Raw genomic sequence first — 13,909 nt, forward strand, 5'->3', positions numbered from 1 at the left:
GGCCAAGTCGGATTTGCCCGGCGGGTGTTAATTCGGATTTAAAAAGAACAGAACAGAACAGAACAGAACAAAAAAAAAGAAAGAATAGTGGTTCCCCCCGGCCTCAGTTCCTGCTTGGCTTGCAAAGGCATCGCTTGTGGCAGGAAGGCCGCCCTACTAAACATTAACCCGAGTTTATAAAAAAAGCCAACACAATGCTGGGCTGCATTAACAGAAGGATAGAATCAAGATCACTGAAGTGTTAATACCACTTTACAAGGCCTTGGTGAGGCCACACTTGGAATACGGCATCCAGTTTTGGTCACCGCGATGTAAAATAGATGTTGAGACTCTAGAAAAAGTACAGAGAAGAGCAACAAGGATGATCAGGGGACTGGAGGCTAAAGCATATAAGGAACGGTTGCTGGAATTGGGTATGTCTAGTTTAACGAAGAGAAGGACGAGGGGGGACATGATAGCAGTGTTCCAATATTTGAGGGGCTGCCCCAAAGAAGAGGGAGTCAAGCTATTCTCCAAAGCGCCTGAAGGCAGGAGAAGAAGCAACGGATGGAAACTAATCAAGGAGAGAAGCAACTTAGAACTAAGGAGAAACTTCCTGACAAGTTAGAACAATTAACCAGTGGAACAACCTGCCTCCAGAAGCGGTGAATGCTCCAACCCTGGAAGTTTTTAAAGAAGAGACTGGACAGCCATTAGCCGGTTGCCAAAAGTCTGAATTTTGATCACGTGATCATGGGGATGCTTGCAATGATTTTAAGTAGAAAAATGGCATCACCAGGAGAAGCCAGGGCTAGGAAGGTTAAGAAAGCATTTCGGAAGAGAAGTAACAACTTGCTTTTGTGAGTTTTTGAGAAAACCACACCGACGTGCTGCTCGGTTGCTTTACCTCATATTTCAGGTGGAGTTATATAAATATTAATCAGCAATTTTGCAACCTTGCTTTCCTACAAAAATTAAAGAGCATAATGTATGTATGAAGCTTTCTTTCAGAGTCATTTCTATGCTAGCCTAAAACCTTAATAATCACTTTAATTCATTGGCTTCCCAGTTTGTGTCTTTTTTGAATGCCACGCCTCTGTTTATTTCTCGCTGGCATATTCTGCCATATTTTATTCTGTTTCAGACTTTGCCCATCACATTTCATTACGCAATTTAATGGCTTTGCAACCCAGAAACCGCACATTGCAAACGATTGCTTGTTTAACTGTGGTCTGTCCAATGACCACAACTGGCAGGGTTACCCTAATGTCCTAGACTTGGATGGCAGTCCTTCACTTACAAATGTTAGTTTAGAGCCGGGGGGGGGGGGTCCTTCAAACTTGGCCCTTTTATGACGTGGCTGAGGAATTCTGAGAGTTGAAGTCCACAAGTCATAAAAGGGCCAAGTTTGAAGACCCCTGGTTTAGAGAGTGTTTGAAGTTATAAGGGCACTGAAAACAGGTTAACTTACGGCTGTTCCTCGCACTTACGACCATCCCCACAGTTGCATGATCAAAATTTGGGCGCTTGGCAACTGTTATGTATTTAACAGTTGCATCCTGGGCTCGTGTGATTCCTTTTTCCAGCAGACTTCCGACAAGCAAAGTCAATGGGAGAAGCCGGGTTCGCTTAACGACCTCATGATTCACTTAATGACTGCCGTGATTGGCTTCACAACGGTGGCACACACCAAAAAAAAAAAAAAAGATCGTAAAATCAGACCTGACTTTATACACTTTTTCAAAAAGATGTCTTTGTAGGCCTGCTGGAACGGAAAAGACTCTCCCAGGGCAGCCTGGGCATGTGCAGAGTGCAAACCTCGGCCTGCTAGAGCCAGGACAGCCCTTGTGTGCCTGGGGTTATTGGGAAGGAGGGGGGAGGGTTGAAGCAAGTGAAACGGTTTTGTGAACTGTTAGCAGGCTGTACGCAACGAAACTGCTGCAAGCCACGGCTTGTTCTGTCGTCACCTGCACCCGGGCCCAGGAGGCGTTGCAAGTCAACTTCTCCTTCAGCCGTTGCGCCGGTTTTAATCATCAGCCGGAGCCCGTCTGCCTGGCACAGCTCTTGCGGCAAACGGGACCTTCGCTCCGTGCAAAACGGTTTTCCCAAAAATCTGCATGCAGAACTGAGGCTCGGCTGCACAGATGTTCCCCGTGGCTGGGGAATTCTGGGAGTTGAAGTCCACCCATCTTAAAGCGTTCTGGCTGGGGAATTCTGGGAGCTGAAGTCCACCCGTCTTAAATCAAGCTGGCTGGGGAATTCTGGGACAAGCTGGATTCACTTAACAACTGTGTTATTATCTGAACAACCGCAATAATTCACTTAAATGTGGCAAGAAAAGTCATAGAATGGGGCAAAACTCACTTAACAAATTTCTCACTTAACAACATAAATTTGGGCCTCCATTGTGGTCGTACGTTGGGGACTGCCTGTACTAGTGCCCCATCCACTCAAGCCAGTAAAAGGGCTATCTTCCCACCAGGAATCTTAATTCGGCTTAATTGTGGTCTGTGGAATAAGCTACACCGAGTGAGATTCCTCCAAATCGGAAGCCGCAGAACCAGGTTATATAAACCGCTGGATCTACCCTCTGTGTGAGAGACAGCCAGGAACATTTCTTGTCAGTGACAACTCCACAACACGCAACCCAACTCCTAAATGACTCAGGCTGGCTGAGGACTAAAGGAAAACAACAACACACAAAAGAACACAATCCACCGGAAGACCAAAATATCAAACAAAGCTCCAAGAGATTACGGCAAAGCAAACAAAACTAAACTCCATTTAACCAGGCGTTTCAGCTTAGCAAGTTGCATCAATCTAGCCAGGGTTAGTTTCTGGAGCAAATTACGGTTAAGTAAGTAAGCCACGGGGGAAAGGTACTTTGTGTCCTGAGCTTTGATGGCTTGGCTTACACAACACAGAAAGAGAGTAGCAGTTAGTCAAAGGTTTCTCAACTTTGGCAAGATTTAAGATGGGTGGACTTCAACTCCCAGAATTCCTCAGCCAGCATGCTTTAATACAAGGGTCTTCAAACTTGGCTCTTTTATGACCTGTGGACTTCAACTCCCAGAATTCCTCAGCCAGGCACACGTGGGAGTTGAAGTCCACAAGTCATAAAAGGGCCAAGTTTGAAGCCCCTGCTTTAATATGTCTGGTCTCCTATTATCACTTAAATTGATTTCCCCCCCATAAAATAAATTGAAAGCATGCTGGGTTGGGAATTCTGGGAGTTAAAGTCCATCCATCTTAAATCAAGCTAGCTGGGAATTCTGGGAGTTGAAGTCCATCCATCTTAAGCTAGCTGGGAATTCTGGGAGTTGAAGTCCACCCATCTTAAAACTTGCTGGCTGGGGGATTCTGGGAGTTGAAGTCCACCCATCTTAAATCAAGCCAGCTGGGAATTCTGGGAGTGGAAGTCCACCCATCTTAAGCTAGTAGGGGAATTCTGGGAAGTAAAGTTCCCAGAGTTGAGAAAACACTGTTAGCCCGATGGTTTGCTAGGAATGGTTAAAACAAAAACAAAAAAGAAAGCCTGGCTGTGTTTAAAGCCCTTTTGGGGACCCAAAGCAGCTGTGTTGGCGAAGTCGCTGGTGTCTGATCTGAGCTGCACCCCGTTTGACCCACCTCCGTTTTGGCTTCTCCATCGCCTGCCGGTGTGGGACCCGCCTTGCAACTGGTCCCAAGACCAGTTTTCCAAGCCGGTCCCCACCCATCCTGCCTCCAAGATTCGGCTCCAGGCGAAGGCAAGGACTTCCAGCTTGGCTTAACGCCTCTGTCCATCAAAACAAAGGTGTCCCGAAAGCAAAATGGAGAAGGGGGGGGGGAGGCGGGAAGAGAGGAATGGCCCTACCGTTTTATTTTTGGGGTCCCGTCTCCAGGACGGGGGGCCAGGTTTATTTTTAATTTATTTTCAGGCAGTCCCTGACTTACGGCCACAGTGGAGCCCCAAACTCCCTTTGTTAGGTGAAATTTTGCCCCGTTCTACGACCTTTCCAGCCACAGATGTTAAAGGAGTTGCACCAGTTGTTAAATTAGTCACATGGTCGTAAGTCACTTTTTTCGGTGCCGTTGTAGCTTTGAGCAGTCACTAAGCAAATGGTTATAAGTCGAGGACTACCTGTATTTTGTATCCCACCTTTGTTATGTTTATAACTCAAGGTAGCAAACACAGCTAATGTTCCTTCCTCCTCCTCCTCTTCGTTTCCCCAACACCACAACCCTGCGAGGTAGGTTGGGCTGAGAGAGGAGGACAGTCACCCAGCTGACTTTCATGCCTAAGGCGGGACTAGAACTCCCAGTCTTCTAGTGATTGGTCCAAAGTCACCCAGCTAGCTTTGATGCCTAAGGCGAGACTAGAACTCACCATCTCCTGGTGATTGGCCCAAAGTCACCCAGCTCACTTTCATACATAAGGCGGGACTAGAACTCACTGTCTCCTGGTGATTGGCCCAAAGTCACCCAGCTGGCTTTCATGGCTAAGGCAGAATTAGAACTCATCATCTCGTAGTTTTGGGCATGGTGTCTTCACCACGGGTCCATCATAACTTCGAACTGGTCGTAAGCCAAGGACTACCTGAAACAAATTGGAGGAAACCATTCAGATTTTCAACCTGGCCACTTTGAGCTGTCATCCCCATGTAGGGAGATCTCCTCTCTGGTCAACCCTATGCACTAACCCTGATTTGTGGTTTCCTGAGTTCTCCTTTTCCTCGGGCAGATTAAATGCAACCTGGTTAGATTTCCATATCCTACTGGGCCACAGACGAACTGATCCTGTTGTGACCTCAGGGGTTATGCAAAACCAGCCTCTGGGTTTGTGTTACACACTCCCCTGGGGTTTACTAACAGTGGTTTACTCCGCAAACGCAACAGTCTGTGTTTGCACAACCCTCCTCACACAGATTTGGGTTGACAAGACAAGGCCAATGAAGCTAACACGGGCCTCGTTTGCCGGGCGTATTTCACTTGTTTCAGCCCGAGGACTCCTGGGAAACAGTGCCTCTGAGGATGTGCAGAGTGCTTTCTCTTTCTGCCACTCACGTGCAAACCCCCAGGGTTAGCCAATGATCTGCTAAGGTTGTAGTGGGCGTAGTATTCAAAAAGAGAACATCACGCATATCTTAAATCGAGGCCAAACCTATTATTGTGTTTGTGCAAGCCATTTGGGAGCAGGGACTGACGCAACAACACACAGCATTGTCCTGACAAACGCCTGACACAAATTGAGGGGCTCGCTTATCGTCACCCAACCAAGAGCAGAGGGCATCCTTGGTCCAGATTTCCCCACGGGGAACAACGCATCTACAGCCCCAAGTTTCTAGTCCATAAGGTGAAAAGAATACAGATAGTCCTCGGGTAACGACCGCAACTGGGCCCCGAATTTATGTGGCTAAGTGAGACATTTCTTAAGTGACCGTCATAAATGTGAGTCGATTGCCAAGTGTCCGAATTTGGATCCCGTGACCCTGGGGACACCGCGACGGTTGTTGAGTGTGTGAACAACAGTCATAGGTCGCTGTTTTCAGTGCCGTGGTAACGTCAAACAGTCACTAAACAGACTGTCGTAAGTCGAGGACTACCTATAGATACGACTTCGAAGCTTTTCAGGTTTTCAGCCCCAAAGAGGGTCCAGTTTTTCCCTCTTTCTTAACTGTCCAAGGCAAACTTTCTTCCTGCGAGAATTCGGCCGCCCAAGCTGGGGATGATGGGCCCAACGCCTCTAGAAGGCAGGCCCGGCCAGGCAAGTCTGAAACGGTGAACCCTTCAGCTTTCTCCTATCCTGGCAGGATTTGGGGTTTAGCCCGACGCGGCACAAAGTTGCTGAGCCTTCATTTCTTTGGCCTGTTGTTTTGGCCGCCCTACCTGCCTGCCTGCCTGCCTCAGTTTCCCTCCTGCGGAGCGAGGCTAATTGCACACCTCCCGTCCCCAAGGAGGGGGCGGCAGTTTCGCTAGCGAACTCAGGCGAGGCCAGCCGCAGATGAAAGCACTTGGGGAGACAAGACGCACAGCGGGTTGTTATTAAAGTAATATCACCTGGGACACCCGGATGCGGATCCCGGCCCTCGCCAGCTTTGCGCCTGGAAGCCGCGGGGAGGCTCAAAGGAGGCCCCGCCACCTCCTAAGGAGGGGGGAAGGTTGGCAGCCACCAGCCCTCCCTGCTGGCTCCAAATTTGGGGTGGGTGGGTTGCAAACGGGGGTCTTTGTATGTATTGGCTTAGTGTTTCTCAGCCTTGGCTACTTTTAAGCTGGGTGGACTTCAACTCCCAGAATGCCCCAGCAGCCAGCACATTCCCAAGCACAGACTCCCAACATGCTGGCTGGGGCATTCTGGGAGATGAAGACCACCCATTTTAAAAGGAAGGCAGGAAGGCAGAAGGAAGGAAGGAAGGAAGGAAGGAAGGAAGGAAGGAAGGAAGGATACCAAAAGGGAGGGAGGGAGGATGACGGTAGGATATGAAAAGGAAGGAAGGAAGGAAGGAAGGAAGGGAGGGAGGGAGGGAGGGAGGGAGGGAGAAAGAGGGAGGGAGGAAGGGAGGGAGGGAGGGTGGGAAAGAAGAAAGGAAGGAAGGAAAAGGAAAGGAAGGAAGAAAGGGAGGGAGGGAGGGAGGGAGAAAGAGAGAGGGAGGGAGGGAAAGAGGAAAGGAAGGAAGAAAGGAAGGAAGGATACCAAAAGGAAGGAAGGGAGGAAAGATGAAGGAAGGAAGGATATGAAAAGGAAAGGAAAGGGAATGAAGGAAGGCAGGCAGGAAGGGAAGGAAGGAAGGAAGGAAGGAAGGAAGGAAGGAAGGAAGGAAGGAAGGAACTGCCAGAGGAGAGGAAGGGAGGAAAAGGTGAAAGAAAATATAAAAAAAACAATAAAATGCCTTCCGCCCTTTCACAGTTTCTACGCCCGTTTCCGCCCTGAAGGGAAAACTCCCCCAAGCCAAGACGAGGAATTGTGAACGCGGAATCCTGTTAACTTCCCAGCTGTGCCCACAACCTCACATGCCAGCCTTTGTGTTATTCCTGTTAGTTTTCTCCCTTTCTCCTCCTCCACCTGGTATTTGGAAGAACCTGTTACTCTGGAGTCACAGCTAAGCTCTTCGGGGAGGAGCTGCGTCCACCACCACACCACATTTCTGGCTGACAGGCCCTGTGCCGGGTTGGGCTGCTGGGGGCAGGAAGTCAGGGCACGAGGGGAGCGACAAGCAGACTGGAAGCAGAGCAGCCCCCCCCTGCATCCTTGCCCCCTCCCATTTAAAAAAGTTCTTTGCCTGTCCTGAACTGATCCGGGCTGCCAACATCCCGAGAACCACCAGAGGGAGCCAGAGGGGGAGCAGTTCTGCCTCTCTGCGCCGCCCTCTGGTGGCTGTCTGGAGCTTTGCAGCCAAGCTCATTAAATTACAGGTGAGAAAGGTGGTAAAATCCGGGCACGGCTCTGTTCACAACTGTCTTGTGTAGCAAGATCAATTCCGGCCCCAATTGTGATCGTAAATCGAGGGTTATCTGCACTTCAAATCGATATTCGTAGGTATAAACTGCTCCTAAACAAGGAGTCTCCACTTAGATGGGATTATTAAAGGCGGCTGAGTTTTCACAATAGACTTGACCTACCATTCATTTAGTGACCGATCGATGTTACAACGGCGCTGAAAAAAGGGACTTACGACCATTTTTCACACTTAACGACCGTTGCAGCATCCCCACAGCCACAAGAGCACAATCCAGACGCCCGGCAACTGATTCATATTTATGACGGTTGCGGTGTCCCGGGGTCACGTGATCCGCTTTTGGGAACTTCCGACAAGCAACGTCAACGGGGAAGCCGTATTCACTTAACAACCGTGTGACTAATTTAACAACTGCAGCGATTCCCTTAAGCAATGTGACGGGGAAAAGTCGTAAAATGGGGCAAAACTCCCTTAAGAAATTTCTCACTTAATGAGATAAATTTGGGGCTCAACTAACCTAAAATCTCCTTGGCTTTTAAAGGATGATGTGGTTTGTACCCTGTGCGAAGATAAGAGTGGCGTTGACACCAAACCACCGACAACTGATAGGTGCAAAACCGGCCTTAGAGTGATGAATCTTTTGTTCCCTTTGGAGGCTGACAGTGAATGGCCACATCTTGTGCCCGTGAGTTCCAAAGATTAACAAAGGGGTGAGTCAAGGCTTACAATCCCTGTTGACACTTGTGACTGGCTTGAGCAATCCACGTTTTATGCCTCTGGGATAGGATCGGATCCAGGGAAGGTTTCTGTTGTGTTTACAGAGAGTCCTTGATTTACAACGGCTCGTTTAGCGACGGTTCGAAGTTACGCCGGCGTTGGGAAAAAAAAGACTTTTCACCATATTTCCTACGGCCGCTGCAGCATCCCCATAGTCACGTGATCAGAATTCAGACGTCAAAAGGTCGTAAAATGGGGCAAAATCTCACTTAACAACTGTCTCGCTTTGCAACAGAAATCTGGGGCTCAGTTATGGTCGTAAACCGAGGGCTATCTGTACTTGGGCTCAGCTGCTAAGCTTGTTGGAGAATCCTGTCTATGTTTAGAGGAAGCCTTGTACTCCCCAATTTATGACAACAATTGGGTTTGGACTTTCCGTTGCTAAGCAAGCCAATTAGGGTTTGGCCAGTCTAAAGAAAAGAAGAAATAGGGGCGACATGATAGCCGTGTTCTAGTATTTGAGGGGCTGCCATAAAGAAGAGGGGGGTCACATTATTCTCCAAGGCACCAGAAGGCAGGACAAGAAGCAACAGATGGAAACTAATTCAAGGAGAGAAGCAACCTGGAACTAAGGAGAAACTTCCCGACAGGACAATTTACCAGTGGAACAGCTTGCCACCAGAAATTGTGGGCACTCCATCACTGGAGGTTTTTAAGAAGAGACTGGGCAGTCACTTGTTTGACATGGTATAGGTTGCTTGACTGGGGGGCTGGACTAGAAGACCTCCAAGGTCCCTTCCAACTCTATTCTATTCTAAACATTTTTCAGGGCCGTTGTAACTTTGAACAGTCATTAAACGTACCGTTGCAAAACCTGAGCAGGGGGCTGGACTAGAAGATCTCCAAGGTCCCTTCCAATTCTATTCTATTCTGTTCTGTTCGATTCATTTTTAATTGAGTGGTGCCCGATTTTATGACCTTTTCGCCACGCTTGTTAAGCGAATCACTGCAGTTGTTAAATGAATCAAATGGTCATTAAAACAAACCCAGCTTCCCCCATCGATTTTGCCTGTCGCCAACCAGCTGGGAAGGGCACCAATGACGATCACATGATCCTGGGATGCCGCAAACGTTGCAATTACACCCTGGTTGCCAAGCACCCAGATTTTGAGCACATGACTGCAGAGATGCTGCGGTGGTCATAAGTGTGAGGACTCGTTTTTTCAGTGCCATTGTAACTTTTTTGCCGCAGTCGTTCAAGCGAATCATTTGTTAAGTTAGCCACACAGTGTGGTTAAGCGACTTGCTCCCCCACTGACTTGCTTGTACGACGGTCGCAAAAGGGGATCACGTGCCCCCCCCCTCCCGGGACTCTGCCGCCGCCGTAAATAGAGACCAGTTGCCAAGCGTCCGAATTTTGATCGCGTGACCACGAGAGACGCTGCGACGGTTGTGAAAGTGTGAAAAACCGTCACGGGTCACTTTTTTCCGTGCCATCCGGACGGTCACTAAATGGACAGTTGTAAATCAAGGACCCGCTGTATTTAAAACACGCCAGCAAAGTCTGAAATCCTGCTGTCTTTGATTGTGTGTGTGTGTGTGTGTGTGTGTGTGTGTGTGTGTGTGGACCAAAGCCTGAACAGGTAAGATGCTACAGGACCTTGATCTGCTATTTCCCCCTCCTCTCCCCCCCCCCCCCGTTCAAATGGACGGCAGGTCAGGTGAGGCCACAGGTGTGTAAGCTGAGAGCTTCTTCTTCCCTCTACGATTGCCCAACAGAGTTGGTGCCCACGTGCAGTGAGAAATTGGACATCTCCCTTTGGCAATTTCTAAGGACTGGCCGCTGTTTCAAAAGACGCCCGCAATGCTCTCGCAAGGCAAAGCAAGCCACGGGCCGAGTTGCATCACGCACATAACCAAGTCACCGTTTGCTTCATCCAGGTTTCTCGGAGAACGCCCCAAACGGCAAGGCTGGCACCACGGCGGTCAAGTTGCCGCTTACAAACCGGAGCGATGAGCTTCGAGCGAAGGGTTAAGCCGTAAAGGAGCGAAGCGTTGATCAACAGCGATAAGGATGCATCAGATTTGGCGCCCTTTCTTTTAAACCGTGGCCTGTCACCGTAACGTCGGATTACAGCTGCCCTCCATCTCAGCCAGCTTACCCTCACTGGCCAGGAGGATGGGAGGTGGGGTGCAAGAGCGTTAACATGGTGACCCCCTTTTGGGAAGTTACATCATCGCTTCAGTTGTGAAATTGTAAATTCATCGGCTGAGTTGGTTTCTACGCAACAGTGCTAGGTTGCTCCCTGACAGCTAATCTAGGTTAATACTGAGCAAGTATTGAATGTCAGGGTTCAAAGGGACTTCGGAGATCATCTAGTCTTGTTCGAATTTGGCAACTTTAAGAGGTGTGGACTTCTAGGCGATTCTAGAAATTCAGGCTTCTTCAAGCATGCTAGCTAGGGAATTCTGGGAGTTGAAGTCCACCGATCTTAAAGTTGCCAAAGCTGAAAAAACAACATTTTACTTAATTTCATTATGAGTTACACAATGACAATAATTCTTTTATATTCCATTCCAGTCCATTATTTCTCTTCTCTTCTCTTCTCTTCTCTTCTCTTCTCTTCTCTTCTCTTCCCTTCCCTTCCATTATTTCTCTTCTCTTCTCTTCTCTTCCATTCCATTCCATTCCATTATTTCTCTTCTCTTCTCTTCTCTTCTCTTCTCTTCTCTTCTCTTCTATTCTATTCTCACCCATTCTCTGTTCTATTCTATTCTATTCTACTCTACTCTACTCTACTCAATTCTATTCTATTTATTCCATTCCATTCTTATTTGATTTTGCTCAGATCAGGATATCTGGGCAGCTGGTCATGTCCAAGGAGACCCCAAATCAACATTGCCCCCACTGCCAAAGAGAATAGATTATCAGGGGTTCATGAAATATATGATAACCAAATCCATGCATCGGGATACAGTAATGGCTGGATTTTCCCATTTCATCCTAGCGTGTTGTACATGCTCGCTTTTCGAATCAGCCAACTTCAAAATCAAACCTTAGTGACACACCTGGCCTGTTTCCACATTGTCTTGGCACTGGCCTAGTGGGCTATTTGGAAGGTCAGGATGGTGAACAGAACTTAGAACCATTGGGCTGGAAGGGACCTTGGAGGTTATCTAGTCCAACCCCCTGCTCAGGCAGGAAAGCCTATGTACCATTTCAGACAAATGGTTTTCCAGTCTCTTCTTAAAAACATCCAGTGTTGGAGCACCCACAACTTCCTTCCACTGATTAATTGTGCTGTCAGGAAATGTCTCCTTAATTCCAGATGGCTTCTCTCCTTGATTAGTTTCCATCCATTGCTTTTCGTCTTGGTGCTTTGGGAAATAGGTTGATCCCTCCCCTTCTCTGTGGCAGCCCTTCAAATATTGAAAGACAGCTATCGTGTCACTCCTAACCCTTCTCTTCGTTAGACTAGACATATCTCTTTCCCTCATCATGAGTTAGCCTCCAGAGTCCTGATTATCTTTGTTGTTCTGCTCTGCACACATTCTAGAGTCACAACCTCTTTTTTGCATTGTGGTGCATGGGGTGTTCAGGCAGGCCAGCTGCAAATTAACTCTTCAAAATGCCAGCTAACAGAGTCTAGGGTGCACCTGAGTCTCCAGTCTGTACAACGATGCCTACAGCACATTAACCGAATAGAATAGAATAGAATAGAATTAGAGAATATAAAGAATAGAATATAGAATAGAATAAGAGAATATAAATAGAATAGAAAAGAATAGAAGAATAGAATAGAATAGAATTAGAGAATATAAAGAATAGAATATAGAATAGAATAAGAGAATATAAATAGAATAGAAAAGAATAGAATAGAATAGAATAGAATAGAAATAGAGAAGGAGAACTGTGGGGTCCTTAGTGCTCTCTGAGCATGGTAATTTCCTTGCAGATGTTTCATGACCCAACTAGGTAACATCATCAGTGCTAGAAGGGAGAGGAATTTCAAGAGAAGGAGAAGAGAATGAGGGAAAGGACGGTGGGATTCTTGGTGCTCTCTGAGCTGGGTGATTTTCTTGTAGACGTTTCATGACCCAACTAGGTAACATCTTCAGTGGTAGAAGGGAGGGGGGGATTGTTGCAAATGTCCCTTCTAGCACTGATGATGTTGCCTAGCTAGGTCATAAAACATCTGCAAGAAAACCACCAAACTCAGAAAGCACCAAGGACCCCATAGTTGAACCCTGAGCTACAAAGATTCTCTTCTATTACTATTATTAAAGTTCTATTCTATTCTATTCTATTCTATTCTATTCTATTCTATTCTATTCTATTCTATGCTATTCTATTCTATTCCCCTGTTTCCCAAACTGCCAGAAAAAAAATACGTTAACCCAGGCTGTGAGTAAGTGAACGAAAACTGGTGGGAGGGAGGGTGGGGAATTTAAAGCGGTTGTGTGTACTTCTGAAAAAAATGACAAAGATCTGTGTATCCTTAGGAAAGAGAGGAATCTGAGGGCCACGCCTAGGTGTGTGAGTTGAGTGTGCAAGAAACAGCATTTCAAAGGCACCAGGGCTCCCAAATCCACGCATCAGACTGGAAAGGCTACCTCAATTTTTTTTTTTTAAACCCGCCCAGCTGACTTACACCTGGGATACTCTCCGCCAGCCGCCTCCGGAACCGGGGGCCACAAGGAGAAGACGTCCTGACACACCTTTCTCCTTCCGTGGTCCCTCCACCCCTTTCCCTCGGGCACTTTGCAGAGTTTGCTCCTTCTCCTGGGAGGCCCCACTAAACACACACAGATACACACACACATGCGCACGCACACCTGGGGCTGACTTGACCCAAAGGCTCACCTCCAAGCAGCCAGCCACACACCTCAACCCCCGGCAGCAGGAGTGAAGCCTAAAAAAAAAACGCAGCGAGGGAAAAGAAAAAAAGAAGAAAACTAAACTCACTTTTCTAAAAAAATCAGTCCAGCTATTCAAAGGGATGAGAAAGGCTTCTGAATACGCCAGCGAGACACGCGCATGCACGCATGGCCAGGCTGAGGGAGCAGCGGGGGAACATTTTTTGCGTTATTTGCAAAAAATAGTAGCAAAGAATTGCTGGGATGGTGGCCTCCAACCCGAAGGTAACTGAACGGAGGCTTGTTTGATGAATTTGGGTTTATTGGTTATGTGAACCCAACCCATGACCCAATCCAAGGAAATGACAAGGCCTTCAATTCTGGATTTAATGGTCTTAAACTATTTCTGGATTTAGTGCTCTTAAAACATTTGCTTCTTCCATTTGGTTTGTGTTCTGACCGGGTCCATAGCAGACACTAAACCCCGGTTAGCAGACACAAGATTAACCATGGTTTACCAATCATCGGAGCGGTTCCCACGACCCAGCCAGCAAATCTAGTTGTGCAAACCCATACCTGGCCAGCGATGGCTTGTCCAAGTCAACTCGATTCAACAAACCACAATTTGGCACTGGCACAGCCCAAAACCTCTAGGAAACAAAGAGAAAAATTGAAAGTTTTATCTCGCTGATTCTGAAGGCTTCACTCTTTGACTTTACGTCAACGTCTCTGATCCTTTTGGATTTTAGATCCCAAAAGTTTGCAAAAGAAGATTGTAAACGCCAAGGCGGAAGAACGAACACAACACACTCACTCACACATCAGCTTGACAATGGCCATCAGAGTTTGCAGGTTAGGGAACCAAAAGGCTCCTACTGAAAAACCAGATGGAGGAGTTTTTTCCCCCTTCATTCTCTCACATT

This window comes from Crotalus tigris, unplaced genomic scaffold, assembly GCF_016545835.1.
Source record: "Crotalus tigris isolate CLP2741 ecotype Arizona unplaced genomic scaffold, ASM1654583v1 scf7180000020245.1906669, whole genome shotgun sequence".
Lineage (NCBI taxonomy): Eukaryota > Metazoa > Chordata > Lepidosauria > Squamata > Viperidae > Crotalus > Crotalus tigris.